This window comes from Geospiza fortis, unplaced genomic scaffold (assembly GCF_000277835.1).
Source record: "Geospiza fortis unplaced genomic scaffold, GeoFor_1.0 scaffold217, whole genome shotgun sequence".
NCBI lineage: Eukaryota > Metazoa > Chordata > Aves > Passeriformes > Thraupidae > Geospiza > Geospiza fortis.
Genome location: NW_005054392.1, coordinates 602,356 through 626,449, shown reverse-complemented (window position 1 = coordinate 626,449; position 24,094 = coordinate 602,356). Strand labels below are relative to the sequence as shown.

Sequence of the window (24,094 nt, the reverse complement as noted above, 5' to 3'; positions counted from 1 at the left end):
TGCTCAGTCTGCATTTTCAAGATGGCAACACAATTTATAAGGTTTGCTGGCTGTTCAGAGTGCAATTCTTTGGCAGTGAGCAAAGGTTAGCTTCTCTGGGGTAAGTAAATGTGCCCATAGGGGCCTTTATAGTGAAATGGGTACAAGAATGTGGGAGCAGTGGGAGTCAGAAGGGTTTGCTGGAAGCTTTTGTTTTACCTGGGCTTTGGGCTTGTTCGCAATGAATTCCTCTCTTGCATTTGTGCTCTGGTGGCAAGGATGTGCTCTTGATGTGGAAATAGAGTGTCTCCTTACAACCCATTTTTGGAGACTCTCAGGAAAGTGTGAATGTGTATACTTGAAACCAAATGAATGGCAAGGCATTTTGACAGACTCCTGAGAGTTTTTTAATGGAGGGATCCTAAAATGGTAACTAAAATTCCTTTCAAGCATGCTACATTTGGATATAATAAAAGGATTTTGGAAAGAAAGAGAATGGTTCAAAGCTTGCTGGCAATTAGATATTGACTAAAACAAAAATGACACAGAACCCATGAGCGCAGATGTCAGGTTGTGAAATGTGTGAAGGAAGGGTGGTTCTGCATGATGGAAATCCCAGTTAACAAACCAGCTGGGAAGATAACACTTCAGTGCAAGAAAGAAATCTGAATGATTCCATTGAAAATCCCTATTTTGAAAGGAATTAATACAACATTACAATGGCATAGAATATAGTCTGAACTTACACATTCAGCTTCACCTTCCAGCACTTACTTGTTTTCTCTATCTTCCAGTGATACAAAATTTTCAGATGAGACATTTATTAAATTGTGAAGTGGTAATGAAATGGAGCTTTCTTTGTATGTTTCTTACTGGCTTGGCCTATTTTTTCTGCAGAGAAATGTTGGGCAGAGCTGGCTTTTTCTAACTTAATGGAAGCATCTGCATTGGCATCATGATGACTCTTCCTTGGAGATTAGGCAAGAATTTCCCAGCCAGGAGAGGAAAGCACAAAGAGGTGTTCTGCATGTTAAAGAGAAGTGGCCATGTTTCTGTTGTACTGGGCAGTTGCATCAGTGTCACATCTGATTTTTAAGGGCTGTCACAATTTTTGAAGTTGTCAAATACATGATAAAAGAGAGTAGATCAGTTGTATCTGATTCTCAACTTCCATTTCCTAAATAAACTGATGGAAGTATTTGAATGAATGATGGGGCCATCAACCAAGCAACTCTTGCCAAACTTTTTTTGGCTAGCTAGGGATCCCTATAAGCTGTTCCATTCCAAGTCAGAGCCAATTTTGGTTACTCAGTGTTGGATGCTTTATGGCAGGGGCTCTGAGCAAGTGCTTCCTAAACAGCTGCTCATACAAGAACTACTGTGTGTGGACAGACCAGATTCAGCACTGCAAGTGTGTGACCCCTGACTAGTGTTTCAGTCACCCATTCAAGCAACCAAGATAAATACCAAACTAAAAATAGCAAGTCCGGGGCCCAGGATAAGTATTTTCAGTTACAGGCACAATAGACTCTTTTGAAAGTTGTTAAAACACAGGATACCATGAAACTGATTTGATTAAAAAAACCCTAAGTAGTGTGTGCGTGCATTTGTTTTACCTTCAGAAAATTCCATTTAGGAGTTAATTAGAGGAAAAATTACTCCTGTTGATTCTTCGCAAATTACTTCCTTAGCTTCCATATAATAATGAATAAATAAATAAAAAAAAAACGGAGAGGGGAAAAAATCTTGAACAGAAGCAGGGAAAAGAAAAGTACAAGGATCTGTTATTTAAAGTAAAAGGATCTGTTATTTATCTTTCTTGGCCAAGGCACCTGCACAAGCTGCCAGTGCTGTTCATGGAGTTGCAGGCTGCATCCAACACTGTATGAGTTACCTCCCTGCTGCTGATGGGAGAATGCAGCCAGTGAATTGTGGCAGGCAGCCCAGGCATTTAAATAAAGGGGCATGGTCTTCTGAAAGGGCACAGAAAGCCTTCCTTCCAGCAAGAAAACTTGATGGTGTGCTGGTGACCAACAGTAGGCAGTGTGTCTGCTAGGCAAGCGTGGCCTCAGCTGAGTTGGCAGAGTTCAAAGTGCAATAAAACTTAGTTTTTCTCCTAACACATTATTCTTTCAATAGCAGCTTTGTGGCCCTGCTAGCAAGCAGGTTGGACAGCAGTGGAAAGAGAGGAACCAAGATTTCTTCTTCTGCAGAGGCACTCCAGAGTATTTGGCTGAGGTCACCATGTCACCATTTTCATACGGTCTATATAAACACAAAGGCAACTCTGACAGTAGTGGTCACATTGGTGCAGAAATGTAAAGTGAATTTTAATGTCTAGCTTGCCCATACTGATTAAAGAGAGCCCTTGATCTCTGTTTGAAAATCACACTGCCACCAGTTCTGGGTGTAGGTAGGCCTGAATAGACATTGAAACAGCTTGCAGAAATTATGATGCTTCATCTGTTGCAAGCTGCTAATATTATAAAGCTCTACGTATCAATGTTTTTTCAACTACCTGCTCTATTGCTGTTTGGGAAGTGGTACCGTGTTTTATTTGAAGCTTTGTGTTGCCATAACTGTGTGGCACTGAGGCATTTTAGGTGTGATGGGCAGCATCTGTGATGCAGTGGAACACAGTAGTGGGGGAGTGGTCCAGATTTTCCGTTGTTCTAATTTGTAAAAGCCAGAGTTGCATAGCTTCTGTATATTGAGTTGTTCTCAGAAACTGGCCCTGCCCCCCCCTTCCCTGAGTAACTTCAGTTTTGGCAGTGCTTGTACCTGTCTCACTGTTCTTTAGCTTAACTTCCCCTTTCCCCTCCTCCAGCTGACTTTTTGACATAGTTGGCTGTCTTATTTTTCCCCTCACTCCCTATACAGGTTAAAATGTTGTGCTAACCATGTTATGATTTAGGACCTAACAGCTGACTTAAATTGAGTGCCTGTAACTGTAAGGGGTTTGGGGGGAGCCATGGTGTGTTGCCATCGTTTTTCTGCCCTCTAACCTTCTAATTGAAGGAAAGGCAAAGCTGCAGTGGCATCTGCAAAGGCAGCAGCTGACTCTGTGTTGAATGTCAGTGCAGAAAGGCTTGTGTTCTGGGGGAGGGTGAAGATATTCAGGGAGGCCGGGTGGGGAGACTTGTGCTCTGGATATGGATGTCCTTTCCCTGTCCTCTTTCACAAAGACTTGCCCATAAAGGGAGCTTTCACAGGAGTTGCATTGAGGGATTGATGTTCTTATCTCTGCCCAAAACCCTGATCCCTCCTTACTGATAGAGGGACCCCACCTGGAATAAGGGCACAAGAGTCTTGTGTCCTTCTGTATCACCTGAGTGCCAGGATTGTGCTGTTTCTATTTTTGTGTAGTTGGATGTGATTTTACAGTAAAAACTTCGGGGTGCATTTGCTACTTTAGAGGGGCTGGTTCTTTGAATGGAACTTTTAATTGGAATAGCATCTGTCTGTTTCCTCTGCTCTACTGTCACTTGAGAGCCAAGAGGAGAGGCTGATCTATGATAGTGCCAGCTTGAGACAAACAATGGTTTACAGTGACTGAGGCAAGAAAAAGAGCCCACTTGGGTAATGAGATGGAAGAACTTGGCTTGAGTAGATGATCCTCCCCTGATTATTAAAAATATTAGTTGTTAATTGCTTTAATGAGGTTCACAACTAGAATGTGTTTTGTGTGTACCATATATCCATTGCCATGTTAATTTATTTTTCACTTCCACTTGAAGTCTGAAGTTGCAGCTGTACCCAACTGCTGGCATGTACATGGGCATTAAGATGCCTTTATACTTAAGAGATTCCCAGAAATTTTCAAATGTTTTACACCATGTTTTTATTTGTAGTTGTTTCTAAGTAAGGAAGTTTGAGCTGTTCTTGACTATTGTTAAGTAACATTAACATACAGGATTACTGTTCCAGTTTGCTTAGGGTGATATCCCTATATAGGGCTTGTCCTGCTTGAGATCATTCTGATCTGAATTCCTTCCTCCTTCCCACAACCCGAACTCAAACCCCACAAATCTGTGACCTTCATGACTTACTCTTTCTAGGCAACTTGCAAAAGTACTGATTGACAAGTCATGTCAGGTAACATATCTCACAGAGGGAGCATGTCCCTGTTGTTTAACTCTAAATCTCTAAAGTTGTCATTATGCAGACTAATTGCATCAAAACTGTGTCCCTCTTTTTTTCTGTAAGGAACATACTGCTCAAACTGGTCTCCTAACTGTATGACAGGGAAAGATGATGGTGATGGTTATGGAGGAGGCCAAGAATTCTTAACAGTGCTCTTTTAGGGAAGGCTGACTAGCCTGTGGCATAGGCATGCTTTTTCAATTATCCAAGGAGCATGGTGGTATCCTTTTGACATATAATCCTATGCTTTTTCTTATGGTGTGTCTCTGGCTGGGAGCAACACGCACCTAACTTTCATACTGGCCTGGATCTGGGATGCTGTTAGGTTATGCTTTAGATCTTGGAGCTTGAGAGTGCTCCTTGTTCCCTGGGTTCAGACATGAATTTCCAACAGATTTCCTGGTTGAGATTTCCTTGTAGTATTATGTGTACTTCCTATTATAAGCTTGGGGCTCTTTCCCACTTATCTACTAACCAACATTGGGTAAATTGGCAGATGCAGACAAGGCTTTTTACAAGCAGTTTCTTTCTTCTCCGAGCCAGGTGGTTGTGGGTAAGCTTTGGTCTGGAAATCTAATTGCTCTGTTAATAAACTATGGCACTTGAATATAAATGCTCTGCCAACAGGGGTTGTTCTCTTGGTCTGAAAGCTGCCCTAATGCAGCTATGTTTTTTGGACCATGCAGTTTGTGCACACTGGCTGAGCAAGCTGTGGTCTAGCAGTGCCTGCCTCTGTAAACAGCATCACTGTGTGTTTAAGTGTCTGTCCATCTTCTCACCTTTTCTGCAGCTTTGTTTCATCCTCTATATTGCTGGACTTTGCAAATTCCTAGGTAATCTCCCTTCTGCTTCACAGCAAGGTTTGTAGTTCTCAATGCAGAGCTCTGTAAGCATTGTTCTTGGCATTACTCTTGATTTAACAACTGGCAAACACACTTAAAATGTTCAGCTTGTCCAGATTGAAATAATCTGAGCTAAGGAGGTTCACAGTATGTGCCTGCCTCAGCTGGAATATCTTGAAAAGCTTTTTAGGTAAGATTTCACTTATTTCTGAGGTCAAGATTAAAATCAGGAAGAAAAAAAAGTGGTTTTCCACATTGCTTGAGGACTTTCAATAGCCAAGTTGAAACTCTGGTATGTGTAATCTCGGAAATTTTGGAGGGACCAGATTTGCTGTGCGTCGGAGATGCCTGTGGCCAGTTTATGAAAGTGTTCTCAGTTTAATCAAGCAACTCCCCTCCTCTTTCACTTGCGCTTGTCATGTGCCTGAACTTGTTAAAGTTTGGCAATAAGCTCAAAGATTGGCATATGTGAACAAGCTTGCTCTGTGGGTAACTAGAAGGGGCTGGGCTCTTGTAGTTTCATCTTGGCAGGGAGCCCTCATCACGGTGCCTGGGAGCTGAGTTGCTCCTTTTTCTGCTTCCAGCAGTCCTTTCTCTGGCCCTCAGTTGCAGAGAAGGAGTACAAAGGATGGATGTAGAAGCAAATACCTGATAAGATAGGAGCAGAGGTGGTAGGATTTTGCAGGAAGCAAGATGTTAAAGCTGAGGACTACATTTTTAAGAATAGGAGGGGAGGGCAATATGTACTGTAATAAAATTAGACTTGTTCTCCAGACCAAGAACTGTATGTAGGGTTCAGAAGACCTTCCTGTGCTTTACCAGCAACTCCGGGGGCCCTTGTGTTTGCAAACTGTTACCTCCCTCTAGTGGTGTGTGCACAAGGCTGTGGACTGCTAGCTCCGGGGTGAGGGTATGTCAGATCTGCACCATATCTATAAAACACCTTGGCCTTGACTTTTATCCAGCCCTTTATACCATGTTATGTAGATGTATTTGGTGCACCAGTGAGATACTGGGCAGCTTGCATAAGCTGTCCTGTTGCCAGGAGTGGACTTTGTGTCCCTCCTTTGTTGTGTATTTAACTGGATCCGCATGATGTCAGACTTGAGGACAGGCTCAGCACAGAGAAGGTTTCTGTTCAAGAGCCACACTGCCACAGATAAATTATGATTATTCATAAACAGTAGGATTATTGACTCAAAATGGGTGAAGAAATCTGGTAACTTTGCCTTGAATGTCTCTGCACTTTTATTCAATAAACAAGAGTGATAGAGGAAGATAGACTTGCTGTTGGTAGAAGAGGCTGCTGCTCTGGTTAGGACAGATTGGGTACAACACAGGGTTTTCTACCTCTTAGTTGGAGCCAAGACTGAATGGCATGTGCTCAAGAGTGAGGCCTCTGTCTCTGTGGTGCCTTTGAGATTTCACGTTCAGTGATGGTTGCAAATGAGATAAGTGCCTGATGGGGGAGAAAATATGTAACTGCATGCTAAAGATTGTATCATACTGGGAGCAGCGTCCTAAATGTGTTCACTGACTATCAGCGGTGCAAACTAATATTCACTGTTGCATGAACTACTTCACCTGGACCAAGAAAAAAAGAGCTGATTTTTTTTTTGTGTTCAACATTAGATCATCATGTCTGCTATGGCATTACTGATGTTAATATTTTAGGATTGGAGAAAACATGCTGTCATTTAGTAATTGGGTTTTACCACTGAGGATTCTTCTTCTTACTGCAAATTTCATGAACACTGGCACTTTTGAGTACCTCCTTGCTGTCTTCAGCATCCTTTCCTAATCTTCATTTCCTTATACCAGTCAATAGACAGAGTAGTCTTTTTGTCTTGCAAATAGCTTTGTTTTAGCTGTGTATTTTGACTCTACACTTAACTAGGATTGGCTTTAAACAAAAAAGAGCTTTCTTTAATTCTGGATTAATAATTTTTGATCACTTAAACTAATTTTTTTGTTTTTACTTCTATCCACTTTTCCCCTCATGCTTAAGTCCCCCAAAACAAGTGAATGCTTTGAAATATGAAGCACATAAGTTTTTCTTTTGAGTTTGATAAGAATTACTATTTGATCATATTCATTTACCTGGACTAAGTGCAATCCATTCATAATCCCACCAGATTGCATATGCAACCAATGATTTCTAGTCCTGGTAATTTGTGGGGTTTTTTTATTTATCATCCTGAGACTTACACCCCTGTCTTGCAGTGCCATCCATGCCTGCAGATGAACTGGTTTAGAGCTGCCTTTATTAGATGCCCAGCAGATGCCTGTTCTAAAATAAATAAACATTTTAATACATTGAATGGATATTTCCAGCAAAACTGGTTCTGTTTTCTACTTTGATTTTAATCGCTTACTGGCAATCTTCCAGGACTCTGAGAGAAATCCCTGATTAGTACAATCTGAAACTTTCATATGCCTGAATTGTAAAATCATCTTTCCTTCCTCTTCCTTCATTTTTCTCTTGTTATCCTTTCCTCCTATTTCCAAGCTCACTATACAAATGATGACTTTAACTTTTCTTGCTGTGTTTAACTTCTCCTTTCTTTCCGAGATTTAAAATCTAAAGTAAAAATCAAACAAGCCTATTTAATTATTTCCCAGGACTGCAAATGTGATGATGCACAGTGAATGACAGTGAGGGTATGGGATAATGGATTAATTTGCTAGTTGGATTTATAGTGGGAAGTTATCCATAGGGCAACCATTGCCCTTTAAGTTTTAAACCCTCCAATAAATGTTTAATTAGTAGATACTTGGAATGAGACCTGCTTTTGCTGTATTGGAGGTGCTCTCCTCAGGGTCAGCAGGCTGGACTGTGCAGGTGTTCTTCACGATGCCCCTGCAAAATCTGGTCCTTTGGCTTAAGCTGCTGTGGGAGCCGGTTTTGAAGACCTTTTTCTGGTCTCACTAATGGATGTTCACCTGTTTCTGTTTCATTCAGCACTGCCAGATGGAGAGGTTGTCTTAAACTGCTACAGCTATTTACTACTTAATGCACGTTTGTGCCCAAGGTCTTTTGCCAGCAGTCTGCAAAGAATTCATTCAATCTAAAGAGTAATGGGGCTGTCTTTCAATGCAAGGTTGACTTTAAGTTTTATTAAATATCATGGAAGCTGTCTTTGATATTTTCTGACTTTTGAATGATTAAGCAGAAATCAGCTCATGTTCTGCCTACATTGTCAATGCAGACTGCAGAGGGTGCTTAAAAGGAGAGTGTCCATCCTCCTCTCCCCCAAGAGTCTCGGTTGATAGATGTTTGCGCCCAGAACCCCCACACCCCTATTTTAGCTTTTCTGGAGGCTGCTCCATGTCAGCATGCTGCTAGTGGTTCCTTGGTCCCCCCATCTGCTATTTGCATCACTTTGTCTCCCTCTTACTGGAGCAGAACTGGTGGCAGTGTTTGTTTTTTTGCACAGCCTCATGACAGTAACAAGATCCTTAAATTACCATCCTTTGGCTACGCACAGACCCTTTCAGGCTTGGCCCAGCCCAATTTGTATCTAGCTGCTGAATTGTAATTGGAGCAACCAGATTAATGTCACCAATAAAATCTGTCAAACAGAAGGCATGACTTTGTCTTTCCTCCCTCTGTCATTACAGCTGTTATGGAGAGGTCGGGCTCCTGACCTCAGGGCATGTTTTTCATGCCTTACATAAAACTCTTCAGATGGTGCAGCTGCAGTAGTTCAGATGGAGAAAAGGTGTTTTGATTGCTTGTTCATTCAGCCAAAAATAAGAGCAAGAGTTACCTTTTTGGGCTCCCCCCTCCATTTGTGTTATGTATCAGAGTTCAAATCTGCTGTGAACTGAAGAAGATAATATTTTACAGAAAATGTAACTTAATTGAATGCCATTGTGTCAGATACAATTATAGTTCCTTGTTTCAGAAACATTTGTAATTTATTTTGTATTATCACTTTTTGTGATGTACAGGATCTGTGTTACCTCCTATACTGAAATTTCAGTGAACTGCTGGTGCAGTTGCCCTCTGAATTGATGGCACTGTGAACTTTGAAGATGTAGGAGAAAGTTGATTTGAAGAGGGAAGGAGCAAGGATTTCTTCCATTTGACTGGTACCATTCAGAGTAAAACTAACCTTTCAGGAGCATTCAACTTCGATGAAGTGTGATCACAAAAAAGCATTATATACCTTCTAGGCAATTTCCCCTCACTGCTGCTTTTCAGCATTGTTTCAGTTTGCTAGAATGCTGCTCCAAGGGACAAGAGTTCAAAATGTGTATCTGACAAAATACTGAATGTGCTGAACAGCACTTCTGAATGCAAACATATGCACAATTGCTATTTACACAGTTCAGTGGATGTATATTTGATAAGTTTACAATATTAGCAGTGACTCCAGGCACCCTGTCTGTATTTAGGCTGAGCTGCTTAGATAAAATGTTCAGGAGATTTACTACATATGTGGGGAATTTCTGGTTCTTGGTGTGATATACGCATTAGTATAGAGTTGGGATTATAAACTACTAAGTAAATGTACCACTGTTATGGATTATTCTTTATCCTTTCCAGTTCTGATAGCTTTTACTGAATATATAGCCTATGGAAGTCTTCTCTTCCTCTTGTTTAAATTGCTAGTGAATCTGTTGCATTGGGTTAAAAACTGCCATATTGCCAGATTGTGTTACAGTAACTGGTATCTTTACTTCATCTCAGCAAATGTCCACCCTTCCTTTCTGACCAGGCTGATTGGGCAAAGGGTGTGCCTTGTGCATTTTTGTTCATTGAGTCTAACTGCCTGCATGACTGCCCTGTAGTGTCCCTGCACACTTTCCTTCAGAGATGAGGAATGAGGAACTTCGTCATCCAACTTCTGTCTTTCCTCCTCACACTCAAGAAGATATTGAATAGTTGGCACTTTAGCTGGAGTTTAATACACCTAGTTGTTTGCCACTTTGGTGCTTAACTTCTCTTAGATTAACTTGAACTAACTTACCTTTGTTGTTAATGTTTAGACTGTCTTTTACCCAGTAGAAGAATAATTCGGTATTACCTGAGGCAGTTGCTATTGGAGCTGTTAAATTATTTCACAATTGTTGGAACTTCTGCAACTTGCTAGAACCACCACATTTTTGTAAAAATGCTTCTTTAAGCTTCTTTAAGGATCTTGAGAAGTGTTGGTGGGGTACAAGAAAGCAGCAGCACCTGCTGTTGTGATCTTTTTGCTTCATCCTGACTCTTGAATCCACCCTCTGCTTTGGAATCCTTCAGGTCCCTGTTTTCATTAGGTAGGTACCAAAGTGATGCCACAGCAGTCAGTCAATTGATGGCAGTGCACTTGTGGGAGAGGAGAGTCTTGCAGTGCCCATGTGTTGGCTTAGATGGAGGAGGGTCAACAGAGGAGCTGTGTGCCATGGCACTGAGGCCACTGTCAAGGCTGGACTTGGTGTGGGAGAGTGGCTGAGACCAGAGTTTTGTACGTGCAGCAGGGAGCTGCATAACAGTTTTGATGAGAAAATGTATAAAATGGCCAGCAGGATGTTTTTTGCATAACTGAAAACGCAATATGTGGTGATATCTGTGGATAATGAATTCTCATTGAGATTCTAGAGCTCAGAGGTCCTTCAAAATGTATGGACTGCTGCTCTGGCTCAGGGAACAAGGCATATGATGTGTTGGTGATGCACAGAGAGAAGTGTGTGGGTGGAGGAGGTTTAAGGAAAAATCTCTAAAGTACTCTATGCCTTAGACTTTGTGCTTCACTGCACGTACTGAAAATCTGAGTTCTTCTGATGGAGCATGTATGTCATCCTTGTAAGCCAGCTTTATGCAAGGGAGATCTTCCACAGTGTTACCAAGAAAAGCAGTCCAATCAAAAATGCTTTCAGAACTATTTTGTGGCTTGCTGCAGTTGTTATCTACTTCCTCTTCCTTCTACTTTTTCTTCTATCTCCTCTTGCCCAGTAATGTGAGAGTAGCATGATTTGTCCTGCTGGCCATGAGTTAGTAACACACCCTGGCTGAGAACAAAGGATTTCTTAAGAGCTGTCACCTTCTGTAAGGCTGGGGCTTGGCCTGATGCTGGCCTGGAAGCAAGGAATCAAGCCACCATCCCCTATTGATTTCCTTGTCTGGCACCAGGAAGATGGGTTTGTGTGCCATCACTAGGCTGCTTTTGGGGTTAGTTAAAAGATAGCTCTATGGACTAAGTGGGTATTTTTGCATTTCAGGAAGAAGAAATGCCAGAGGTAGAAATTGACATTGATGACCTTCTTGATGCAGCCAATGAAGAGGAGAGAGCTCTCAAATTACAGGTAATATTATTTTATAATTTTAAATCAGAAGGTGGCTGAAGTAATGCATCTGGATCGATATCTTATGTTCCATTGAATCTAAATGTAGAATTAGAATTGAGAGATTCCTAGATCCAGTCTAGCATAGTCTACCAGACTGTTCAAAGTTAATCAAAATCCTTTTAGATAAAAAAATTTTTGAAGGTAGGTGATAACACTAGTAAATATAAAAGCTCAAAGAACCCAGTAATAGAGGCAAATATGCTAGGCCAAATTAGCCTCATTCTAATTTGTACAAGTATATGAAATAAAGAACAGAAAATGTAGGAAAATGAAGAAAAGCACATGGAAAAAGCTGTATGACTGAGAGTCAGTTATGATGACCAAATAGTTTCTGTGATTCACTTTAGCAGTAGAAATGTGTATACAGACCAGAAATCTTCCCTTGTGCTTAGACTACTGGCAATTATTTCTTTCTACACCAGAAAGAAATTGGAACCCATCAAAAAGTTCAAAGAAAGGGTAAGATGGTCAGGAACAGGAATTAGTCAGGAAATTCAAAAGCTATCTGCTGAAATTAAACAGTTTAAACCAGGTCTCTAAACTTTTGAATCTTGTGTGAGGTAGGAATCAATGAATGGAAGAATGAGGGGGAAAAGAAAAGAACTATCATTGCCTTAATATAAATCTCTCTGTAAATCAGCATATAAAACCAATAGGAAATGTCTCCATATTTATAATCTTTTCAGATGCACTAAGAAAAGGAAAAGTGTTCTAGAGTCATGGCTTGCCCTCAGCTTGCTCCTGGGAGGTGACTAATGTGGTGCTTCAATGCAGCACATCTCATTTTCGTGCCTGTTAGCGCCCTATTCTCAGTGCCCGCTGGCCAGCCACAGAGACCGGGGCATGGCCTCAGGCTGTTTGCTCAGCGTTCACAAATAGCTTTGCTGCTTCTGCCTGAACTAGCTGCAGCAGCCCCCTGCTAGGAATGCCCTGCTAGGAATTACTAACGTCTCTATTTCTGCATTGCAAAGGCTCTCATGTCCTCACAGAAAGCTGCCTTTCACATGTCTGTTCCTGGGAGAAATGTTCTTGGATTCTCCTCCTGTTCTCAGTTTTCCTTGGAGACAGGGGTTTTGTAACTTCCTACCTGGAGAAAGAAGTCATTATTTCTCTCCTGGTACAAATCATTCTGATCCACATAGGGAGCAAAGGTGATCTGTATAACTTTGGGTTTTCACTAACATCTTCATTCAGTGATTTCTGTTCTTGCTTATTTTCTTTCTCCCCTCCCCTGCCAGGTTTCATACCATGACTTGTTTATGTTCACTATTACTCTGTATGGATACTGACACTTTCATATTTTGCTTCTAGGAAACTCTTGTAGATTGCTACAAACCAACAGAGGTAAAAGACTTTTTTAAAATGCTATTAACTTGTGGAAACTGTAGTTGTGTTCAAGCTAAAGTAACTTTATTTTTATTCTTATGATAAAGTAATTAGATTAACATTAATGGCTAGCTGATAGACTTGGAGCTTTATATCCTAAAAATATTTGTGCCTCTCACTTAGCTACAGTAGGAATGTGATTGTACCCTGTGGAGGAACTGCTGGTCATTCCAGCTGAACTACCAATATTGTTTGCTGTAATGTCCTTCTGACTATACTGACTTTTAAAGCTGCTATGTTACAAGAAAACTAAATATAGTTATCATTAGATGGCTAAAGTATTTGCATGTTGGACTGTGCTCTTCACTGTGAAATAATTTCATTTTATCTAGGACAGTAAATTTTATTCTGAGAACTTTTATGCAGATATGCTGCTTAGCTAATTGTTTGTGTGAATGGACTTGAATAAAATTGTGGGGTAACCTGCACTAGCAGGATTTAGTTACTCAACTTTCAACTTGTGTATCTATTGATGTGTCCAGTGCCATTATAGCCTGCTTTTCATACAGTAATGTGTGCTTACTAGGAAGAGTAAATATTATAAAGAAACTCCTTTGACTCCTTGTAAAAATCAAAAGTTTAGGTAATGGGTCACTTAGTTCCATTTACAGAGTCAGTTCTTCCCCAGAAGTGGCTGCTGCAGTGTTTAATAGAGGGGTTGGCTAACGGGATTGCTCTTGTCACAGACCTTTCAGCTGTGCATGACTAGAAGCCAGGTGTTTGGTTTTGAAATAAGGCTGCAAATAGGTTGGTTCTTCTGTAATGTCTGCAGCTGGACCCACATAAACTGGTGGGGCTTAAGGATAGTGAGACTATCAGGAAGAACTGCTGGTATGGTTGAATAAGCACTTCACAGTCCATGAGATATTTTCTTCAAGGCTTTTCCATTTTTATTGATTCCTATGGTAGATTGAGAAGATTCTCCAGAATTGCTATGATAGTTGCTGGTACAAACATTTTGACAGAGGGGAATTGACTCAGAAAGACTCAGCCGATAACACCTGTAGAGTTTGTTGTGTGTTGTATCTTTGTTGTCTTACAGCAGATAACACACATGTTCCATTATGGAGATGCCATAATGCCAAGTCTTCAGCTGTCTCACTGTAGTGATGCTACACTAAAAATGACCCTGTCAGCTTCTCCAGCCTTCTCTAAGCAAGTGCCACTGAACACTGGTGCTTCTTCTTAAGATAGGTGTAAAGATGGATACAGCTGTGGAGTCTGGTATGGCTCTTGTCACAGGCTAGTAAGAGAAAGCTGGAGTCATGACTAGGTGGGAGGAACAGGTTGCTAAGAGTTTAACAGTCAGTCATGTGCTGACCTCTTATCTCTGTGCTATCTGAAGGCAGAGGAAGAAGGCAGAGATCCAATAATTACTCTTCTTTCTTCTTCATTAAACATGCCACATGAATGATTTTTTTTTAGCAATAAAATTTGACACAATGCAATGCAGATTTCAGAAAGCTGATATGGATACATGACAGATGCCAGTGAGGGTTCCACTGGAAACCTTGGTTGTAGAATTACAGGGAAGATTTGTGCCATACTGGTAAATGAAGCTGGTGTGGCAGCTCTCAGGAAACAACATTCTGGACACATCCTTGTCTGCCCTCAAGGCACTGGATCAAGGTGAGATTTTAGTGCTGAAGTGGTAACCTGTGTCTTCAATCCTTTGTGGATGGGATGGAGGCAGCTCCCTTATCTGTGAGAATTTTCATCTTCCTTGACAGTCTATAGAGATAGCCAAGTTGAGAGGGTACTCAATCCACTCACTCTCTACACTAGCTGAAAGGATGTTGTAGACAGATGGTGTTGGCCTCTTCTCCCAGGAACTAGTGGTAGGAGAAGAGGACATAGCCTCAAGCTATGGCAGGGGAGTTTAGGTTAGACATTAGGAAGAAATTCTTCACAAAAGCACTGGTAGATATTGGAATGGGCTACCAAGAGATGGTGGAGTCATCACCATGGAGGTGTTCAAAGAAAGGTACTTTGTGCCATGGTTTAGTTGACAAGGTGGTATTTGGTCATGGTTTGGACTCAGTCTCAGAGGCCTTTTCCAACTTAATTGATTCTGTGATTCTGTGAGGATAGTTTCCAAAATGAGTCACATCCCAGGACTGTTTTACAATAGCAACTTTTCTTCATCTATGGCATGGTGAGCTCAGTAATACTGCATGACTTCTAGCTTAGGCCACTTAAAAATAGTGACTTTTGTCCTGCCATGTGTGGACTAAAGAGCCTTTTAGTTGACTTAAACTTGCTATATAAGGCTTCACACCTTGACTAGAAAATCTGCACTCTTTTTTTATATTTGCAGACCATTCAAAACTATTGAGGTAGTTGGCTTGTGAAAGGATTTTTAGAGGATTTGTGGAGAATGGATATGAGCTAATGAAATTTCTCCTGACCAATGAAATACAGTCTGTCAAGTGCACTAGGGGTTTTATCATCAGGAGTTATACAATTTGCAAAAGGTAGTAATCCCTAACTGGGGGAAAAGTTATGTAATATGATGTCCCTGCTATTCAGAACATAAAGAAAAATAGTATAGGCAAAAAGCTTGACTCAAAGCTCTTACCCAGCTGTGAAAAAAACCCTCTAAACCTGCAAATGTATATCTTAAGTCAGTTTTGCTTAGTATCTTCCATTTAGACTAAAGGCTAAGGAAAGACTGAGGAATGTTTATATGTATCCTGGATTGACTTTTCATCAGGAAGCTGAGTTATCCAGGTCACTTAAAACATGAGAAGAGTTCCCAAATTCTTTAGTAATTTGGCCAAAGATAGTAGCTGACTGTAACTAATGAGGAACTGTTACAAAACCTTTCTTCTAATGGAAATACCTCTAGACTGTTGAATGTGCTTTAAAGTATTAAAAGCTTTTCTTAGGTAGCAGTTATAGCTGTTTTAATTTGTATGGAAATATGCTTAATGTGGGACCTTTATGTAAAGAATTATTAAGTACACAAACTCAAAGGATTTAGTATCTGCCAAATCAGTGCCATAATCAAATTTTGGATCTGAACTTTTGTAATTGAAGAGGAACAGGGAGCAGCATCCTCTTCCTGCATCATCTGTGTGCCAGTCAGTTCTTTATATAGTCCCACAGGTCACTTGTGGAAAATCTTGCTCTGACATTTGTTGAGTTGCTGTCTCAGCTCTGTCTGATGTTCTCTGTCATCATCTGGTGGTGGAGAATCTTAATGTTCACAGTAAATATAACAGATTTAAATATAATGTGCAATCTTGATGATGATCTTTGCATACTTCACAATAGATTCTTATTTAGGACAGGAAGACAGTTGTGATTGTGAAATCCATGAGGTTTTTTCAAGACACATATTTTGAAAAAGGCTGACTAAATCTGTATTGCTGTTATCTCTGCTATTGGTAACAGCAAGGCCACTTATTTAGACTGGGCATTGGGGAAAATTTGAAGAATTTATAGCTGATGTGAATTAGAGCTTCCAGTAGTGGGAAAGTCAAAGTGATGACAGGAAAAATGACAAGGAAACTCTTAAACTGCTATGGGAGAGAAATCCAATGAGTGGGCAATTTTTATGCTCACTGGCTCCAAAAGATGCAGCTGAACGACGCAAGGTCTGCAGATAATGAGTGTTTGAAGAGAACTGAATAAATTAGATTTGCAGTTTATTTACTTCTTTCTTTTCTCATAGAAATATACGAAGCTTAAGATGAATGAGCTGGAGATCTCTCCCATTCAGGCAGCATTAAATCTATTTTGTTAGTACAATTCTTCACTTAGTGCAAAACGGGAGAAAAAGGAGATGAAATTGTATCGTAAAAGGAAGTTGCATAGCTGGAAGCTTCTAGTAATAATTTTTAATATGGTTTGCAAACAAACTATGTTGAATTGTTGTGCATATTTTCTGGAGAACTTGGGCAGAGATTTGATTACTGACTACTCAATTACTCCAGTGGTTGGACTATTTCAGCAACTTCTAACACTTTTGAAAAAGGTAGAGATGCATTAGCTTAACTGTATGTTTCTCTAAGTTTAATTCCTAGTTGGAGCAAATGACAGGCTTGTGATGCAACTTTTTAGAGTTGTCTAGGCACTGTGGTTTTAAAGATAAAAGCTGTTTTGTGTATGTATTGACATATTGTATGTTTTTAGTATACAGGCATGAATAGAAAGCTCAATGCTTCTTAACAGAACCCCATAACCCCAAACCATAAGGTTTGAAGGACCTTATGTTTATTTTGTTCCTAATATGTTATCAATTATTTCCAGTTAATGTTACTGTTTGTTTTTTCTATTGCAAGGCAGCAATTTATAGGATACCCACAAGAAGCAATAGTCACTGCAGATGTGTCCTAAATCCTCAATGCAGTGTGATGCCTTACATCTGGGCAAGCCAGGGCAGCTGATAGGTGGTAAATTATTAAATCACAGCAAATGTATTTTATGTCCATATTACTTGAAATGAAATAGGAGAATTTGTAGAGAAAAAAGGTTAGAAAACATGTTTGTTTAAAAGCAATGCAGGCAGATGCATTTCAAGTAAAACATGATTTCTTGTTCATTCATTTGACCACTGAATTCAGTGAACTAAAACTTTTTATGTGTCTGCTGAGATCTGCCCTATATTGTACTGCAGCATTGGAGGGAATTAAGGTTGCATGTTTTCATTTCTGCAAGTAATCATGAACACAACTTATAAATACCCACAGCAATATCAGAAGGGAAGAGCAAGTGGTGATTTGACAAGAATAAGCTGTGCTTGTTTACGTGCTGCTGAATTGGAGAATCATTGGGCTGCAAGTCTTAACTGTAGCTAAGCTTTGTGGTGTGTAGTTAGTGCCTCATACAGAGCTCACCAAAAAGCTAAAGTGCTGCAAAAATGTCATGCTCTGGACACTGATGGTGCTGTGGCCTCACTGGAGAGGGCATGTTGAGGGCATCATTCAGTGAGGCTACAGAGATGCTGTGCTGGTTCTTGCTAATAGAAGGCATCTTCTGGCCCTGTTCTCCCAAAGCAGGGAGAACAGTTCCCTTTTCTCTATACAATTGGCTTTAGGGGGGTTTGAGCCTGTGTGGAAGAGAAGGTGTTTGGCAGTAAGATGGGTTATTATTTAGGTTCTTTCCCAAGTAGCTATGGGATTGCTCTCCAGGCTGACTTTAGTTTTTACACCCAACTAATAAAGCCATCTCCAAGAAATAGCCTTGGGCAAACAGTTAATCTTGGTTTTTGACCTGGCTACAGGGAAGTAAAGCTGTGAAGGAAAGCTGACTTAGGGTTCACTTCATGCTCTAGTGAAGCAGGAGGACTAGAAACTCTAAATTTTAGTTTAAAAACTAGACCTACTAAATGTGTACTGTTTGAGGAAGAGAAATCTGGAGAGGCAGAGTCTAATTAGTCTCCAGAATTAATTGGAAGACTTGAATAGGAAGCCTGGAATTCATTGTCTGTCAAATGACCTCATTAAAACAATGAGTCACACCACCAAAGCAGAGAGGTGAAGTGATTTCCTCCCCTTCCCTGAATTATCATTTCACCTTTGTTTTTTGCCTTTATTATTTTTTGCCTAAGGCTGAATATAGATGAGTTCAAATGAACTATAGACTTAATCTGTCTCTCATTAAAATTTGCCTTTGGAATTAGAAAGATGTCTTCTAGAAACAATGATTTAGTATTACAAATTAAAAAGAGTCTCAATACTTGTAATAAGGGTGCCTCCTTGCAGAAAATCTGTAAAAAAAATTTAACTAAGTCTTCATGCATTTTTGCACTTTCTAAAAACTTTGTTTTTTATTTTATTTACCAAGGCACAAAGTGCTGGTGTGAGATTTTTCTTGCATTAGAAGTGCATGTAGCCTGTGTATTCCTGGCTATAACCCTTCAAGAAATAATGAGTAAGTTTTTGAATCCTTAGCTGAATTATTCTTGTTTTTTAACTCCATGAATTACATCAGTATATATATGTAGATAATTCAAGCTGTATTACAGAAGTGCTTTTAACATAGATTAGTACATGATCAGCCTTCAAATGTCTGATGCTGAATTTCAGCATATCTTGTTAGGGGGGATTTCAGTAAAATGCTCTGTGTAAAGTGATTTTTGTGTACAAGGTAGAGATAGATGTTGTTATTAAGTCTTGACTCAAATGGCCACAAGGAGCAACACTGCAATTTTTGAGTGATGGCTTAAGAAAACAAAATGGGTGTTGTTGACATAAACCTGAGGTGGTTAGTTACAAAGTGAAGGTTTACTGAAATGCTGTGAAGTCTCCTTTCCTGCCTCCATGAGGGAAAATGTGCATCTTTTCTAGAACGCTGCTTTTCCTTCATGGGGAAGGAAAAGCAAAGCAAGAAAGGCACAAGTACCAGAGCACAACTGGGTTGATGACAGCCAGCTTCATGTGAGTGTCAGATGCAAAGTGATACTTAAATCAGAAATGTGCTGAACCAGTGCTGTGGTTTGGGCGTCTATGGAAGTGCACAACAGCGCTACTGCATTATGCAAAATGTCTGCCACATGCAAAATGCTCTTGTTGGGTTTTACTCTTTGGTACTGCAGACCCTTATTTCAAGGGGAAAAAAAGTTTCTGGGGGATAAAGCCTTTAAAATTTTTATATGTACTTCTTCAAATGAATGCCTTCTCTGCCTTAAGAATACTTGCAGTTGCTTCAGATCTCCTTTAGGAGATTGACCCTGCACTTTGGTTTATTTTGGCAATATTAAGTTTCTGGATAGTGTTAAACTTGCCTGAAAACTTCAAGCAAATATCTTGTTTTGCAAAAGAAGGTGCTTTTGATAACTCTTCAAAGTTAAATGGAGAAATGCCTCACTTTTGCCATAATGTCATATTAAAAAGCAACTGACCCTTGGCTACATTTGATATCTAAGAGAAATTTGCTTCAGACTCTACTGAGTTGTGGGAGAATGGGCAGAGGAATGGCAGGTTGGGATATCCCTAATAACTGCAGAGTACCATAGGTGTTCCTGCCTGCAGATGTCCCTTCCCATAAGGCTCTTACTTCAGTGAAGCTGCTGGAGAGTTTCCAGATGCAGTGTCTTCTTGTAGAATATTTGTGGCTTGAACAGACAATTTAAAAAGTTTTTCTAAGGGAAGAACTTCACTTCAGCCCATTCTTCTCCAAAGTTTTCTTAATCTGATGGGACTATTTTTTTAAATGGAAAGACTTGCTGAGAGGCAATACAAATGACACTAATCCCAAGTAAAAATCTTCTAAGATTGCTTTATTTCTTTAATGATTGTACTGCAGGGCTTTATATAAGTTTGATAGTAAAAAATCCTGAAGTGTGTTTATATGCTTCAAGCAGCACCATGCCATATAGTTTTGCATTATGTAACAGATCCTTACAGTGATGATATGATGACACAGAATTAAGGCAAAGTTTGTTGAAAGCTGTGAATTTTACAGTAAGCATGTCTTCCTCCTTCTGATTTTTCAGTGGAGAAGTACAGGACTGTGACATGTTTAAAGTTTATATTGTTCCAGTGGCTTGTGCCTTTGTGAAGTAAGACAGCCTCAAGATGGAGGGAGAGGATTTGGGGGTCTTACGAAACTGTTTTTCTGATCATGTAATTAGGCTGTCTGTCCAGATGGGAGGCATGAAATTGATATGCATAGATGTATTCCTGAAGTGGCCTTTGCTTATTAGTTCAGGGTGGAGACTTCAAGCACTCATCCAGGAAATCATGCTTTTTAGTTGTTTCATAGTATCATAGAATGGTTTGGGTTGGAAGGGACCTTAAAGATCACCTAGTTTGACTGCCAAGGGCTGGGACACCATCCACTAGGCTCAAAGCCCTGTCCAACCTGGCTTTTCACATCAAGTTAATAATTACATTCCATGTTTACAGCTAGCTGATTTCATAAGAACTTTTTTGTAGGTTCATACACAGTACTGCGGATAAACATTGTTTTCCCAATGTGACAGTAAGGAGGTCTTTAGCTTTTAAGCAAATCTATAAGCTTCTGTTCTCACATAGTTTAAAAAGAGGAAATCTGCTGAAACTGGGGAAAATATCACTGTGAATAAAGGCCTTTAATTTGTTTGTTGTGTTCTGGTTTTTTGGGTTTTTTTTCTGGGAGGTGTGGGGCGGTTGGCATTTGTTTGTTTTCAAAGTAGTGTCATTCACTTAGTTCTGCAACCAGTTTAGCCCATGAAAAACCAGTGGTGCTACCTCTTGTACAGCTCACTATGCAGCCAACCAAAATACTAGCTCCAGCATGGAGAGTGGCAAGAGAAACACCTCTTTTGGCAAGAGTGCTGATTTCTGTGCAGGCTTAAGCTGTGGAAGTCTGCTTTGACTGTTTGCATTGTATCCAGCCATAGGTTTTGCTTCATTCAGTAGTTGGTAGAAGGCCCTGTGCAGTAAAAGCCTGGAAGATGGGTTGTAACTGAGCCAGCATAATCACAAGGAAAAGCTCATTGTTCACACTTCTGCTGGATGGGGAAGGATGTGTATTATGTTCCTGATGATCAGGGCGGAGAGATTCCAGTTTAGCAGTAAAAGCTTAAATAAAAATGTATCATTTGCATTTAAAAAAAACCAACTTGATTATAGTATTATGGGATCATTAAAATTGCTCATATTTTCTTTTTTTTCCTAGGAATTTATCAAAGAGCTGCTAACTCGGATAAGAGGAATGAGGAAACTCAGTCCCCCTCAAAAGAAGAGTATATAAATAACTCAAAGTAATAGCACTCTGTAAAAGACATGGCAAGGGAAATGGGACTTTGAATACAAGACCTTTATTAAAATAATTGTCTTTCTCCACAACTTTTTTGATTTTATTCAGTTTTGACTCAAGGATTTTTTTTGGTGTGTTTTAAGGGTTCTTTTTTAAGTGTCAATTATTTTTTATCAAAAATATCAACAATTTGGATGCTGCTCAACTTTCACCTGGAGGATTACTGAAGCAAGTGAAGAATCCAAGAGTTAGAGATGAGGGGCAGCAAGCCTATGTGGTGAACCAGAAGATCTTGTAAATTTACAGAGCTAGGAGACTTCTCCTTGCAACTAGTTGGATAACGTTTCTTAAGTTGGTTGTACATTTAACTCATGGATGTCAAGTTTCTTGTGCTTGTCTGTACATAAATTTTAAAGTGGGTTGTGAATACTGTTTCACATGATGGAAGGAGAAGTTTGTTATAGTAAATTATTTAAATTGTGGTTATTGCAAATTTGCTACCAAAAGGTACCAATTTAGATTACTAAAATGAATGCTGCCATTTTTCTAAATACCCTTAAAGCAGCCCAGTGAAGAATCTCATCATATCTCCTTGTTTAGACCGCAGCATATGAAAATTGGGAATTTTAAGGGCTTAATTTGTAGACTTAAAAGTTATTTGATTGACTATGATGCTTTGCCAGGATCACTTCCTCTCCCACCTCATGGTGTCTTGGAGCTGTGCTGACCTATTCTGAATATGGGCCTGGAGTGATATCTAGAGAAATGTCCATGAGCATTTAAACTGGTTCATGCTGGAGGAAAGGCAGTGATACCAAAATGAATTGCAAGTACTGTATTGCATTTAATGATGTGGTCTTAATCAAATGCAGATTCCTCCCCTATAAAGGTAGGCAAAGAGTAATACAGCCTTTGTTTCTGGCTCTGCCCTGAGAAGTGGGAGACTTCTTAACTTGGGCTCTCTTACTTGTAAGAGCAAGAGCAGAGATCCCTGCTCCCTTCTGGAAAATGTCCTAACTAGAATGTTTGATAAGCTACCATTTACTGGTAGGTGACATTAGTCAGGCATTTTATATCAAGGGTGCTCTGAACATATTTTATTTTTCAAAAGAAGTACATGTTTGTGAATTTTATGTATACTGGCAAGCTTTTTTAATGTATTTAATTTTGTAATGTTTACTGATGATTTTATTTACCAGATATTTACTCAAATAAATGGAACAACTTGTGACTTGTTACATGTACACTTTACAAGACTACTATTGCTGAGTAGGTTTGTAAATGGAATTGCTTGTCAAAAAGAGAAGCCTGTAAGGTGGTAAGTACATGGGAACTCAGCTGTATTGACCCTAACTGGATTTTAATGTACCCAGTATCACTCAGCCCTTGCCCAGTGTCACTCACACTCCTGTAACCTGGTGCACATTGGAAAATCTCCTCCAGATGAGGCCTTCCTTCCCTGTGCCTTAGGGAATTTAAAAAGGGGTGGGGAAAAAAAGCTTGAAGTTCTTTCAGATGGATGCTGATAAATTCAGATATTTTTTTTGTCCGCCAGAGATGGACTGTAGGGGAAGGCTTACACTGGGTGGCTCTCAGTTTCCTAGTGAAGGTGTGGCAGAAGGGGATCTTTCAGAAGGAGGCAGTCTATCTTCCTTTAGACACCTTTTTGGATCCTCAAGGAATTCCAGCACTCCTGAGAAAAGATTCACCTGCAGCATTTTAAATTTAAATCTTGTATCTTGCTGAAGTTGCAGTTTATCTCTGGTTTGGACTTGCTGGCAATTCTTATATTCAGGGTTTTGAGATGGAGTCTGAAACAACTCACAGTTTGAACAATAGGGTTCTAGTAATTTTCACATTCACAGATGCATTTTGTCACTTCACTGACAATTTCAAATACCACTCTTTTTTCCTTTATAATAACAGTGTGCCAAATCAGATGTCAATTAATGGCAGTTGTACCAGTTCTTTCATTACCTACAGCAAAAAATGCTATCCACAACTATTTTTTCTTTCATGTTTTTTGACTAAAAGCTGCCCACCCAACTGTACTCATGACGTATTTGTGTCTTTTATCCTATTCATCTTGCACTGAGTAGCTGTGGAAAGTAGCAGTGTACCCCTTCTAAAACTAATAGGTTTGGTGATACACTTAGAAATGGTGAAGGCTGGGACAGTCCTTACTATTGTTGCCTCATGGAGATGGGCTAAGTCACTTCTGAGAAGAGTTTCCTCCAGCACCACAGGTTTTGCTGTCTTAGAACTGTCAGTGAGCAAAACCAAACTCTAAATAGCTTTTGTTTGCAGCTGGCCTGATTTTCCTGGGGACTTGTGGGGTCTCATTCTTGCTAATTTTTACTTAGTGGAGCTACTCTTGGCCTTGGTCTTACTGGGGGGGGAATTGACCCATTCACTAAAGATTTAATTGTGCTTTATGTCTTTATACTGCGTGGGTGTTCTTGGCTCTGGGGCAATATTCAAGGAGCATATAAATAGCACTCTGTTACTGAAACAACTTGAAATTAAATCTTACCCCAGTCTCTTTACTGTCTTGGCTGGACAGTGTTCATGAGAAGGGCCAAGTTGTTGCAATGAGAGCTTCCTCTGGGCTTCTTAAGTGGCTAATGAAAGAAACTGAAGTTCCTTCTTATAAACACATAGTGAAACTGAGGTTTTTGTTTTGGAATTGAAGTGCTCTTGCATTGTTAAAAAATTGCCTT

The 24,094-nt window shown here is 39.9% G+C and overlaps 1 long non-coding RNA gene across 1 annotated transcript; it reads left to right on the top strand.

Moving 5' to 3' along the window:
• LOC106631921 lies at window positions 1–22,620 on the top strand. The gene is made up of 4 exons (XR_001335670.2): window positions 1–100; window positions 11,175–11,258; window positions 12,612–12,644; window positions 21,294–22,620. It is a non-coding gene; the product is annotated as an uncharacterized LOC106631921 (long non-coding RNA).
• Window positions 22,621–24,094: the final 1,474 nt, after the last annotated feature.